This window comes from Geotrypetes seraphini, chromosome 4 (assembly GCF_902459505.1).
Source record: "Geotrypetes seraphini chromosome 4, aGeoSer1.1, whole genome shotgun sequence".
Lineage (NCBI taxonomy): Eukaryota > Metazoa > Chordata > Amphibia > Gymnophiona > Dermophiidae > Geotrypetes > Geotrypetes seraphini.
Window position 1 is genome coordinate 37,228,104 of NC_047087.1, and position 12,733 is coordinate 37,240,836.

The following is a 12,733-nucleotide window of genomic DNA, read 5'->3' on the forward strand; positions in this document are numbered from 1 at the left end:
ATGGATACAGTTAAGGGGAACTGGCTGGAGTAGGGTTAAGGGTTGAAGGCTACATCTGCTTTTAAACAAGGGAAGGGGCTTGAGGACAAACTCGGGTTCTCTGGGAGGTGTATAAGGAGAGAGAAGCGAGGAGAGCTATTGAGGGGCAGCAGAATGAACACACTGGTAGGTCAGCAATAAGATCTTGAACTATAGGCCATGGCAGATAGGGAGCCAGTGAAGTGACTTAAGGAGAGGGGTGACATGAGCATAGCGAGGTTGGTAGAAAATGAGTCTGGCAGCAGAGTTTTGCACAGATCGCAAGGGGGAGAGGCGACACTGCGGGAGACCAGTTAGAAGCAGACTGCAGTAATCCAAGCGTGAGGTTAGGAGCCCTAAAGCTGAAGCGCCTCAGAAGAGGGAACACTGGATTAGGGCAAAAGTTGCGTTTGGGGCGTTATTTATTGACAGCTCTCCAATCCCCAGCATCCTCTCGTCCCACCTGCGCTGCACTCGGCACTCCACCCCCTTACCGCAGGCACGCGGCTGCAGGGGGCGCGCGGCAGCCTGGCCGCTTTAGGCGTCACTTCCGGTGTACACAGACTGGAATTAGCCGTGCCGCTGCTGCGGGCGTAATAGGTAAGGCTAGTGGCGGTGCCGTTACCGGTTGGGGACCGGGAAGACAGGCCGCGGAACAGTGAAGGGGAGGGGGGGGCGATCGCTGTGGTGGACCTGTCTAGCTGTGTTGAGGAGCCGCCGCCCCGGCTGTGTGCAGCGGGCGTCCCCGCTTTGAGGTATCTCTTCCCCTTCCACACCCTTGGGCGTGCGGGAGCTGGGAACAGGCCGCAGCCGTCGCGCGGGACGTCCTGTGCCCCCCCACCCCTTTTCCCGCAGCGGTGAGCGGAGGGTGGCGTATGAGGTATCGCGGGGCCGGGTCCGCCCCTCCCCGCCGCAGTACGTGTGGAACCTTGGAAGCCAAGGTCGACGGAGCACGATCCCCTCGGGGCGGGCGGGCGAGGGGGGGGGCACTGTGTTGTGGTGCTCTTCTGCTACGTTGTTATTACATTGGAACTGGAATGTTTTATATTCTTGGGGCGCTGATCCAATAAAAAGCCTGTGCGATCTGCTTGCCAAATAAGGCTCTCTAGTCAAGTCCGCGGGAGTTTCGGTGAAACTGGCTTTGACTGCGCCTGCGGGAATTCCAATGCACCTTCCTGCGAAATAGTGAGAAGCCTGTGAAAGATGCATTTCATCCTCCTCTGCAGAACAACTCGAAAGAAGGCCTCTTTTGGTGCCTCGGTTTGTGTAGTTGAGAAAAAGACGTGTAAGCGCATGAATACGTCTTGTAATAAGGCTTTCTGGCGAGTGCTAGTTTTATAATGTTTGAATAAAGTAGTGGTGATAATTTATGGGCAGAGTATAAACTGTTTTGTTTACACCTCTACAGCTGTAGCCCTCAACAACAAAGTTTGAGTAGTTTTGGATTCTGTAATTGCTTGTTTGACGTCTTAGCAAAATACGGCAAGGAAAATATAATTGTTGAATGGTATAGAACAGTGCACAAATGAATTGGCGTAGGCATCGATAACTTTAATCACTACAGTGCCTATGTGTTAGAAAAATAATTAGCAAGTGAGACGTAAGTACATTAACAGCTAATGTGTACATTTTGTGTACATTCCTGGACAAAGCAGTAGGGAGTCGGTTATGTGTTTCCTATGTTTTTTTTAAAAATGGGCACAACATTTGTCCATAATTTTTCATAATACTGCATTTTTGAAAACTTGTATAAAATATCACTTAGTCTCATCACACTTTTAATTCCTTTACAGTTTTTTTTCTTTGAGAAACAGGACATAGTCTGAATAGAAACAAATCAAATGTGGTGGTGGGTGGGGTGGGGGGAGTGGTTTCCTGCTATTAAGTTACTGTACATTTATTCTCTGCAGGCATTAGATGCAAGAATTTTAAAGCATAAAGTAAACAGAAAACTTCTCCTTGTGAGAGTAAACTGTACTTTTACACTTTCATTTACATACTTATTGGGATTTATTTATTTTATTGTATTTTCTTGAAGCTTAGTGAATACACTGATCAGGTTCTCCACATTTAGGGGGAAAACAATGAAAAAATGTTATTGATTATTCAATTAGTTTTTTTGTATTGTTCTCTAGTTGTTGTTGTTTTTTTTTTGTAATTACCATATTTGCATTAGTAGATGCATCCTTCCAGGATTTCAGTTATGCTTTGTAGTATTTGCAATTTGCATGCAATCTTCTTCATAATTTCTCATGCAAAGCTATTAGAAGCAAAGGGGATAAATTAATCATAATCTTATGGAGTTTAGAGAATATTTTTGAATCGATGAACATGTCACTTTGAGTTGTTGCCGTACAACAAAGATTATAGTAGTTGGGTGGTTTATGGAAGGCATTTTGATTATTTTTATAGGATCATATTCAGTTGCCTTGTGGAGTTTGGTGTCATGTATTTGTGGAGGCTAACATAGTTAAGGTTACTACAGTGGTCCTCATTGCAAGGCTTGCGAGCCAATGGCGGCCTGCGAAGACCTGTTTGGGTGTCATGTGCTGCAGTTCGGGGTTCTAGCTCCTCCCTCTCTCCCAGGGGATCCATAGCTGCAGCTGGTCTTTCATTCTTCTGGCCACTAGCAGCATGAGTGAGGTAAACGCACTGCTTTCGGCATAGGCAGGAAGCAGTTGCAGAGGGAAAGCTTTCAGGCCGCTGAAGGCAGCGTGTTCACTTCACTCATGCTGCCGGCGGCCTGAAAACTGCAAGAGCAGCTGCCTTACTGGATCCTGTTGAGGGGAGGAACACGGAGGAGCTTAGGCGGGCTTGCGCGCCTCCCTAAGCTCCCAGAGGTGCCGCCTAGGTAGGCGGCCTGCCTCTTGAGCTTTTTTTCTAAAAATGTGCGTCCCGATTGGCTGGTTAGACAGTGGTAGGACGCCTACCGCTGTCTACAATCGGGATGCCGTTTATAGAATCCGGGCCTTACTGTCTATATTTTGAACTGTTCAGGAAGAAATACATTTCTTTCTGTTTCTCTGGTGTTGTGCTGCGCACATTATGGCATCTTAGGGTTTCGTTTGTACATATTAAGACTTTTAGTATGTGGTTCTGTATTTGTGAAAAGGTTTATCTGTGCTCTGTATGTGTGATCAAGGTCAGGTATTCTGGTAAGAATGACTGTCAAAGTGTTATGTCATAGCCCAAAGTAAGGACATATTTGTCACCTCTCTTTCACCCCTTTTGAACCCAAAACACCCCTTGCTTAAAAATTAGCGAAGACCACAGGTTACTACCTATCGACTTTGAATCCTAAAATGGATACTAAGGGACCCACTTTTTTTACTAAAGTGTATGCAAAATAATTTTCAGTAACTGCATATTAGATGGAAAAAATAACTTTTAAACTGTTGGAGGCATGCCCAGTATCTTCCCATACAGTTAATGCAGTGAAAAGCATTTGCTGTTGGTTAACTACTGGTAAATTGGAGATAATGTGGATACACTTGATGCCACCTTAAGTAATGTGTTAATGTGTACTAAGTTACCATGTGTTAACTACAGAGCATAGCACTATGTAACACTATTTTTGTTCCTGGGCAGTAAGTGTAATTTCCTAATTGCTCATACCTAAAAAGTACAGAAAATGTCTTATTTCCATAAAACTTTGATTTTGTAACCAGGATAATCAAATTTTGCAATTTATGTATTTAAAATGCGAAAACACCAAATTTTAATCTTTTCATTCTTATAAAGTCATAAAAAGCAACATATAAATCACAATTAACATGTAATTTTATATTGAAGTTATTCAAAGATGACCACAGAAGATTTAGAAGCGAGTAGTTTTTTGAAATCTGTTATTACATTGTAAGTCACTTTCACGAATCAACCCTCAGATACAGTCTCCCATCATGTTCACATTATATTGTTCTTGGTAGCAAGCAGTGTTTGAAGTCCAATATATCCTGATGGAAGTACTCACCTTGCTTGTTTTGAGTATGCACCCATAGTCTCCTTGAATGTCCTTGAGACATTCAAGGCCAAGAACTTTGAGCGACATCCTACAGTCCATCTTATTGTAATTCTTCACCAGATTCTCAACCAACTCCACATAGTTTTTGACCTTTGATTTCCCAGGAGGCTCCAAACCACTGCAACAAAGCTGTTCCAAACTACAGTGATACCTTGGAATCCGAACTTAATCCGTTCCAGAACCCCTTTCGAGTTCCAAAACGTTCCAGTTCCAAGACAATTTTTCCCATTGAAAATAATAGAAACTGGATTAATCCAACCTCTCTGAGAACATAACAGCTTGCATAACGAAACTCCAATCCTGGTCTCTCTCAGTTCAAATGAAACTGAACGAATCCAAAACAAAACTATTCTGGCTCGGCCCAAAATTAAAACAGCTGCCCACCCTCTTCTCACTGCCCTCTGGTGCCACACTGCAGCTTGAGTTTTCAAGCAAGGTCCTAGGCATCATTATCAATTCTTCCCTCTCCTTCAACGACCACCTCTACTCCTTGGTTAAATCATGCTTTTTTAGCCTCCACATGTTGAGGAAAGTTAGATCCTGCTTCCACCGACAACATTTTGCTGTCCTTGTTCAATTTATCATCCTCTCCAGACTAGACTACTGTAATGCTATCTATCTAAGTCTAACTAAAAAAAAGTCTTCAAAGACTTCGGCTAATCCAGAACACTGCGGCCAAGTTGATCTTTGGAAAACGCAAATTTGATCATGTCTCCCCACTTCTGGCTAAACTCCACTGGCTCCCAGTAATTTCCAGGGTTCACTTCAAAAGCACCTGCCTGGCTTTTAAGATCCTTCACGGCATCCTCCCTCCCCTGATTCCATTGTCCTGTAACTCCTCTAGTCCTGACACCGCCAGGTCCACCCAAAAACTTAAACTATCCTGCCCCTCGCTACAAGGTATTCTCCATGCGGGAAAATTAGGAAAATCTCTCTTCTTCAGAATCGCAAGTCTGTGGAATAATCTTACTGTACCACTACGGAACCTGGGCTCCTTCTAACTATTCCGTAAGCACCCGAAAACTTGGCTTTTCACAAAATTGTAATGCTCTTTTCCCCCTGCACTCAACCTCCTACCGCATTATTCTATTCCTTCTTATTTTAAGCTCTTGTAAACCGTGCTGAGCTCTATAATTATGGAGAGGATGCGGTATATAAACTTAAGGCTTAGTTTAGTTTTTAACCCGTTTCTTGGTCCCACAAACCCAGATTTTCAAATAAATTTAACAGTAAACACACAGTTTAAATTTTCAGGAGATCTCTATAGCAGCTACATAAATAGTATTTTGAGAGCAATCAGTTCTCTGATCTAATTTGAGAGATCTTATTATAAATTCACCCATAGCCTAGAACAGGGGTGCCCACACTTTTTGGGCTTGCGAGCTACTTTTAAAATGACCAAGTCAAAATGATCTACCAACAATAAAATTAAAAAAAAACCCACAAAGCACACTGTACGCAGAGAATATGTTAATTATCATTTATATTCTGGGGGGTTTTCAAAAAGGTCAAGGCAGATGACTCTATGCACTGTCAGCTCAGTAACAACCATACAAAAATAAACAAATATATTCCCTCCATTTTTACTAAACCACGATAGCAGTTTTTAGCGCAGGGAGCTGCGCTGAATGCCCCACACTGCTCTTAATGCTCATAGGCTCCCTGCGCTAAAAACCACTATTGCGGTTTAGTAAAAGGGGGCCATAGAGCAAAATATAGACAGCAGATATAAATTCTCAAAATGGACACATTTTGATCACTAAATTGAAAATAAAATAATTTTTCCTACCTTTGTTGTCTGGTGATTTCATGAGTCTCCGGTTGCACTTTCTTCTTCTGACTGTGCATCCAATATTTCTTCCCTTCTTTCAGCCTGTATACTTCCTCTCCTCCAAACCTCATTCCCTCCCCCAACTTTTTCTTCCTCTCTCCCTGCCTCCCTTTCTTTTTTTCTGTTTCCCTTCTTCTGTCTCCCTGCCTGCCCCCTTTCTTTCTTTCTTTCTTTCTTCCTGCCCTTCCCCAAGCCACTGCCGCTGCCATCGGGGAACAGGCCCACAAGCCACTGCCTCCGCCATCAGGGAACAGGCCCTCAAGCCTCCGCCATCGGGGAACAGGCCCCAAAGCCACCGCTGCCCCAAGCTCTCCCTGCATCAGGCTGATCAGCATTCCTCTCCTCGACGTCAATTCTGCTGTTGGAGAGGAAGTTCTGGGCCAGTCAGGCGATTGGCTGACCCGGAACTTCCTCTCTGACGGCAGAATTGACGTTGGGGAGAGGAAGGCTGATCGGCCCAGTAGATTGTGAAGGCAACGCAAGTCTTTCACGGAGCCCGGGATGGGCTCCGCGATCCACTCACTTTGCCTTGGCGATCTATCGGTCGATTGCGATCGACCTGTTGGGCACCCCTGGCCTAGAAGATCATTATATGAATCACTCACGTTTCAACCGTCCCTCCCCTTCTTCCTGTTTTCACTTTCAGTTCTTTAAATCGATGACCCCCTGCAGCAGATTCCCCACTTGGGCTATCAAAAGCTTTGCATATCATGCCCAAAGCTCAATGCCACTTTCCCTCAGTCCCGTAGGAAACCGCAAACGTGTTAAAAATTCACCTGCCTGACGCACACAGAGGAGCAAGGACGATCTGCAGCAAGATGTGCAGGGAGTGGGGAGGGTAGAAGGGAAGGCGAGAGAAGGCTGGCAAAGACCAGGTCATCCTATTTGCACCCAGGTTGAGGGAGATCCTGGCCTTGGCTTGGTATGGGGTGTCCTTTTCAATCGGACTCTCCTGATGGGCCGGCGGTCTTCTCCTCCTCTGAAAATGTCGCCATTGATGGGTAAGCACATGTTAAGGATTTGCAGAGGGGAGCCAGGAAGCTACATTCGGATTCCAAAGCAGCGTTCGGATTCCGGGGCAAAAATGAAGAAAAAAAAAGTTTGAATTCAAAAGTTGTTCGAGTTCTGGGGCGTTCGGATTCCGAGGTACCACTGTACTTCCTCCTCCTTGGGAAATTCTTGAGAAATTCGTTGCACTCTGGGATCTTCTTGATCTGTGGTCTAACAAAAACACCAGCTTTGACCTTTGCCTCAGACAGATTAGAGAAGATGTCTTGAAGGTACTTGAAGGCTGCTGAGTCCTTATCTTGAGCTCTGACAAATTGTTCATTAGGCCCAATTTGATTTGCTGTGGTGGTGGCATCAGCAACTTCCAGGGTCCAACAGTGGTTCCCATTTGACATTGTTTTTCCCCACAGGGAACTCGGTCTGCTGTGGCCAGTCCCGCATTTGGTAATGTGCTTTTGTGTCCCTGCTGTCCTGAAGGCAGAGTTAACTGGAAAACTTGGTAACAGGGAAACCACCTTGAAGACCCATTAGGAATGCCACCATTTTGAAGCCTCTTATGATCTTCCAGTGTACTCCTCAAGGTGTCTAGTAAGGTCTCGGTGCTGTTGTAATCCTCTATGAGGTACACTGAGTGGGCCAGTGAAAGAGACGGGTACTTGTTCCCGTTATGGAGCAGCACAATTTTGATGCTCCTGGATAAACTGTCAATGAAGACACCACTCTTTCAGGTTACAGGTGATTCCAGTTGCCTTAGACTATTACATTGTGGCAGAATCATCTTAATGAGTGAAGAAGGTGGAAAAAGCTTGGTGACGCTTCATCTAATCTTTGACTTGCACATTTTAATCCAACAAGTTCCACTGCTTGAGCCTAGATGTCGAAAGGACCCCTAAATTTACTCAGCTTGGAATCAATCCAGAATGTTCTGGAAAAAAAGGTAAATTTCAAAATATCAATGTCCTGGTCACAAAAGCAAGTTTGAGGGGAATGCAATGTTATTTCTTAATTGCATAAGCAATTAAGAAATAACATTTATTACCCAGGAACAAAAATTAAAATTTTGTTACATAGTGATAATCTATGCCTATTCTCTTCCCTTTGTTATGCTGTTAAAAATTATTTGTACCAAGTGTCAAAGCCACTGTGGTAGTTGTTATTTTGGTACATACTAATTCACATATTAAGGGGGAAATTCTATAAACTGCCTAAATTTAGGCTTTGGTAGGTCAACTGCCAATGGTCAGAAACGTCAGGGTTAAAGCACCTACCGAGGCCTAAATAAAAGGTGGCTGAAATGGCTGCTGGAATCGCGGCTAGGAAGCCGATTTATGCTGCAGAACACCAAAGTAGGCATGGCCAACCCCCAAAGTGGCGTTAGGTGATCTAAAGCAGCTACCCAACTGCAAATCACACCAAGATAGGCGGCTGAAATGTAGGCCTGGGAAACCCTGGCCTACATTTCAGCTGCCTATCTTTGCCTAGACCGCTGCAGGTGATAGCGGCAGGAAAATTCCCCCCATCTCCATCAGCTGAGTGTCGGGGATTCCCCAAAGCTGCGATTCTGTAACCGGCACCAAGAAGTTTTGGGTGCCGGTTACAGAACCGTGGCTTTGTGGAGCCCATGCTACTCAGCTGATGGGGGAGGGGGGAATTCCACTGTTGTGATCGTCTGAGAGTGGCTGTGGCAGGGAACCCCCGAACCCCACTGCAAATCATCTGGCAGGAGAGATGCCCACTCCCTCCTGCCGGCACCCACCTTCCCGCTAACATCCCCAGCAAGTGAGATGCCCAGTCCCTCCTGCTTCCACCCCCACAACATACCCGGCAGGAGGGCAGCCCTATCTTCCATCCTGCTGGCACCCCCCAGACACCCCTGAAACTCACCTGCACCCTCCCCCGTATCTTTTTGTAGAAGACCAGCCAGAGGGATGCCTGCCTCTTCTGAATGGATTCAGTGGGGAGGGGATTTAGGCACCTGGGCCAACCAGAGTCTTAGGCCTCCTTCCCATTGCATTCTGGGATGCACTGGGTGTGGCCTAAGATTCTGATTGGCCAGATCCCTAAGGCCCCTCCCATGGGGAAGGCCCACAATTCAGAAGAGGCGGACCTGCCAGCCAGAGGGAGTGGGCATCTCTCCAGCCAACCTTCTACAAAAAGGTAAGGGGTGGGGGTGTTTGGGAGAGGTGCCGGCAGGAGGGATTGGGCATCCCTCCTGCCGGGGATGTTAAAGGGGGGGGAGTGCCAGTAGGAGGGAGTGGGAATCTCTCCTGCTGGCTGACTTACAGTGGGATTTGGGGGTTTCCTCCTATGGCCGCTCTCAGCCAATCGCAGCAGGGAAATTCAGTTGCTGCAGTCTAGCAGCCAAGATAAGCGGCTGAAATGTAGGCCTTGGTTTTCCGGGCCTCTTGGTGTAATTCTGTAACCAGCTCCCTGGAACGATTGACAGGCGATCGGCGGCCGCTTTTAAGGTGTCCATCGACTTGGGCGCCAGTTACAGAATCCAGCCCTTAATGCTTAACATGCTTTAATAAAATGGCTGCTGAATTTTGCATTTTCTCATCTACTACATTTGAGAGAAAAGGAATTGTTTTTGCATAATTAAGATGAGCAGGGAATACAATTGAAAGTAATATTTGTGATTTAATTCATTTCAAAAGCTAGGTAAGCAAAGGTAGAAAAGGGGCAACACAAGTCCTTACCAATGCAGAAAGTTCTTTTATCTCTAAAACAAAATATGGATTTTCATGTTCTCTTAAATTCTTAATACTGTATTTGGTGCATACTGATAGATATGTATTACATTTCCCCCATTCTTTATATCTGAATGGTTTGTCCAAGACAATCCTACGGTGCTATAGTAGGAGCAATTGCCTTCCTTCCTGATAATTGTGGAAGCTACCTGTGCCTTACCCTGACTTAACAGCAGACTCCAACCCCCAAGGCTGCAGCATACAGCCATCCAGGACTGGAATATTTAAAGTACTGTTCATATAGTTAAGGGCCCTTTTACTAAGCAGTGGTAAAAAGTGACCTTGGTGTGCATTTGTATGGGCCTTTCGAAAGCACTAAGGCCGTTTCTTACTGCTCCAGTAAAATGGCTGCTTTCCTATTCAAATTAATGGTCATCATAAAAAAAAATTAGTGTGTAATCACTTAGAACACCTATTTTGTAGGTGGTAAGAGCTTGCGTGCTAATCTTGCACTAATCAGCACTAATTAACGCAGAAATGCCCACTCTCTGCCCCAACATGCCCCCTCTGTGAAAAACCTAAAATATTTTTTAGCACATGATTTTTGTGCACAGATTGGGATCTTACCACATGATGCCCGATTACTTGTTGTGGTAAGCATATGCTAGCGCTTACCATAGCTTAGTGAAAGGGCACCATCATAGTGTATTAGAATATTCATGACATAATGTAAATGTTGTCAAAATTTTACATATACAATACTTTTTAAAAAAAATGTTTTTATTAAAGGAACAATGCACAGAAGAAAATACAATAGTCAACCAGAAAAGAGAACAGCATAATACACTGTCGCAAAACAAGAGACAACAAAAACAGGCATAGCATCTATATAAGCATTTCCCAGTCAAAGTCCAATTTTTGAATAAAGAAAGAGACCTCCCCCCCATGCCCCCTCCCACCCGTGCATCCCAGGACTCCAACCCGGTCTAAAAAGAACTTTAGCAATCCAGGTAAGCTACAGATTTCCAACTGGTTGCCTCCTCCCTATGCTGTCACTCCCAATTCGCCATCTGAGACATGTGAGCTCGCCACTGTTGGACTGTGGGACGCACATCTCCTATCCAATGTTGTATTATGAGTTTTTTTAGTTATTCCCAAAGCCACCAATATAAAACGCCGCTGAGACTCTGAAATACCAGCCTCCACCAGGGGAATCGTGACACCCAACAGCAATGTCTTATAAGACCATTCTAAGGAATGCCCAATAATACTCTCCAGCACCCGAAGCATGGGTACATACCCATGGGGCCCTTGTTGGGTACCCATGCTTCGGGCACATATACAATACTGATTACTATGATTATTGTAGGTCTACATAATATAAGAAAACAAAGACAATGCATTACGAGAGACAATAATTTATTGCTGCCACCCTAGCAACAATGGTTGAACTGTGAATACAATTTTAAGGTGGTTCTCTCTCTTGCTTCCCTTTTATTTTAAGTTCAATTTATTTGATATACCGCAAATATAAAATTAAGGTTAAAATCTAAGTGGTTTACAATAGAATGAAAATATATAAGAAAAAAAAAATAAAGGGAAAAAAATCTAAATATGCAGTCATTAAGAAACAATACATACAGAATCTAAACATAAGGAAAAATTAGAAATTACAATAAAAAATAAATTCTAAAAACAGGAAAATAAATAGAGATATGCACTCTAGCTAAAGTAGGATGTTCCTACAGGTGAGTCATTCCTACCTGTGTTGGCTGCTGTGATTTCTGCTGGCAATCTCGGAAGACTACTGAAAGTCACAGCAACCACTTTGACTGTAAAGATGTTATGGGCAGGAGTGACTGGGGATCGCTCCTGCCCCTACAAGCCACCAGACCATTGGGATGATACAGTAGGCTTGGAAGGGGAAGGGAGGATGTTGAACTCCTTTGGTTTGGGGAGGGAAGGTGTACAGACTGTTCCCATTTGGGGGCTGGCAGCAAATTTTGGCAGCAGATTTGGTTCTGTCTGAAACTGAAAGAAACCAGTATCAGTTGCCCTCTACTTGTATATTAGATTTTGGGTTCAAATCCCATGCTGCTCTTTGTGTCCCTGGGCAAGTCATCTAATCCCTCCATTGCCCCAGGTACATTAGGTAGAATGTGAGCTCACTGGGACAGATAGGGAAAAAATGCTTGAGTACCTGAATGTAAACCACTTGGGCTATAAGTGGTATATAAATACTTAAATAAATAATTGATGATAAAACTTTAACTTTTATTATTAGTTTTTAGCCCTGCGAGCCCATGGTTTTAACCCGCGAGTTAAAACCACAGGCTCGCAGAGTGGGGAAGGGTAGGAGAGATTCGGAAAAGAAGGGCAGGAGAAAACCGTGGTGGTGATGCGGCGAGCAGCCAGGAGAGATTTGGGGAAGAAGGACAGGAGAAAACCAGGGCGGCGATGCGGGAGCAGGCAAGCAGGAGTTTCAGAGAAGGGCAGGAGAGATTCAGGGAAGAAGGGCAGGAAAGAACCAGGGCGATTCAGGGCAAGTAGGTAGGAGAGGGTGGCGAGCAGGGCTTCCAGAGTTGGAAAGACGTTTTCAACTGGTCCCCAGCAGTTGCTTCTTCAGGTGATCGGCCAGCCCAGTCGGATGTGAAATTTTGTGTTGTGAATCTACAGATGGTCTGTGCATGCGTGGGGATCACAGAAAAGTGATCCGTGGTGGCAGATTTGGGTGTTCTCCGATCGCCCCCATCTGCATATTTTAGTTTGCTGAATTTGTCAGACCTGCCCGGATCGGACCCAATTGGGCAGGTTGGTGAATCTGGCCCTTTGTGTTTTTGTGAAAGAACAAAGTTTGACCCTGTTTGTAAAAATGAGGCGCTAGCATGCTCATTTACTGCTATTCAGGATAGCATGGTATTTTAAAATATTAGATTTGAATGGTAGATATTGGAAGAGAACTGTGCAAACACATTAACAGTGCTGCATGTATCTTCATGTGTTTCCTGGCTTTAACACAATTTAAATGGTTTCTATTGGTTAAAGATACAGAATGAGTCATTTGGTGAAATGAATTAAATTATTTGGCCAGCTATTTTGTTGTTGTCATTAGAAGGAATATTTAACTTTTGCAAGCAGAGGTAGTAGGCAGGATTTTATAAAGAT

At 44.5% G+C, this 12,733-nt stretch overlaps 1 protein-coding gene across 2 annotated transcripts in view; it reads left to right on the plus strand.

Annotated features, from left to right (window-relative positions):
• Nucleotides 1–489: 489 nt before the first annotated feature.
• Nucleotides 490–12,733, plus strand: part of GARRE1 (granule associated Rac and RHOG effector 1) — a 131,629-nt gene continuing 119,385 nt past the window's right edge. The window contains exon 1 of one of the 2 annotated variants that reach the window (XM_033940667.1): nucleotides 490–618. The gene's annotated coding sequence lies outside the window, so the exon portion shown is untranslated. Of the gene's footprint in view, nucleotides 619–1,032; nucleotides 1,304–12,733 lie in introns of those variants that run through there. The other variant, XM_033940668.1, reaches the window with a different exon arrangement.